Below are 1,479 nucleotides of genomic sequence, written 5' to 3'. Positions count from 1 at the left end.
TATATATATATATATATATATATATATATATATGTATATTTGTGTGTTTTGTTAGGCACATATCTCGGTTGCTGCCGGTGGATGTTTGTGTGTCTCCTGCTGAGGAAGCTTTTGCTGCTGCATGCAGCAATCTTTGTTCTTCTTTTTTACCTTTATCAGCAGCAGCAACTAAAACATTTAATTTAAATACAAATACACAAAAACAAACAGATGATGGTGATGAGGATGCTGCTGCTGCTGCTGCTGCTGCTGCTGCAGCAGCAACAAATGAAGAACAGACAACACAAGCTGCAGCAGACACAGCTGCTGGTGCAGATCATACTGCAGCACCAGCAGCAGCTGCAGCAGCAGCAGACACAGCAGCAGCAGCAACAGACACAGCAGCAGCCCCACTAACCGACGAAGCCAATCCTGCAGCAGCAGCAGCAGCACCAGCAGCAGCAGAAGCAGCAGCAGACAGAGCTGCAGCAGCTGCAGCAACAGCAGGTACTGTCTCTACAGAAAAAGAAGAAAAAGAAAAAGAACAAAAAGAACAAAAGGAAAAAGGAGTAAGAGAAGAAAACAAAGAAGAAACAGAAAAAGAAAAAGAACAAAAACAAAAGGAAGAAAACAAAGAAGAAACAGAAACAGAAAAAGAAAAAGAAGAAAACAAAGAAGAAACAGAAAAAGAAAAAAAAGAAAACAAAGAAGAAACAGAAAAAGAAAAAGAAGAAAACAAAGAAGAAACAGAAAAAGAAAAAGAAGAAAACAAAGAAGAAACAGAAAAAGAAAAAGAAGAAAACAAAGAAGAAACAGAAAAAGAAAAAAAAGAAAACAAAGAAAAACAAAAAGAAAAACAAAAACAAAACAAAGAAGAAAAAAAAGAAAAAGAAGAAGAGAAGGAGACCTGGGCTTGTTACTTCAGCAGCAGAGGATACAAAACAATAAAAAAAGAAAAAATACTGATGCTGCTTGCTGCTGCTGTTGGCCCTTTATATAAAGTAGATATAAACAACGCCACTTATACTTTTGTTTGTGAAGCTAACCCGGTATATATTTATTTTATTTATTTTATTTATTTTATTTTATTTATTTTGTTTATTTTGTTTATTTTGTTTTATTTATTTTATTTATTTTGTTTATTTTGTTTGTCTATTTGGGCCTTTATATAAAGTAGATATAAACAACGCCACTTATACTTTTGTTTGTGAAGCTAACCCGGTATTTATTTATTTATTTTTATTTTATTTTATTTATTTTATTTATTTTATTTATTTATTTTATTTATTTCGTTTATTTTATTTATTTTACTTGTTTGTTTTTTTTTGTTTATTTATAAAGTAGATATTAATAACGCCGCTTATACTTTTGTTCGTGAAGCTAACCGGTATTTATTTATCTATTTATTTATTTATTTATGTATTTTTTTTTTATTTATATATTTATTTATTTATTTTATTTGTTTAATATACCTATTTTTGTTTGTTTATTTGTTTGGTT

The sequence above is a fragment of the Eimeria mitis genome, genomic scaffold, assembly GCF_000499745.2.
Source record: "Eimeria mitis Houghton genomic scaffold, Emh_scaff2314, whole genome shotgun sequence".
Lineage (NCBI taxonomy): Eukaryota > Apicomplexa > Conoidasida > Eucoccidiorida > Eimeriidae > Eimeria > Eimeria mitis.
The sequence above is the reverse complement of the archived record's forward strand: the minus strand, read 5'-3'. Positions refer to the sequence as shown.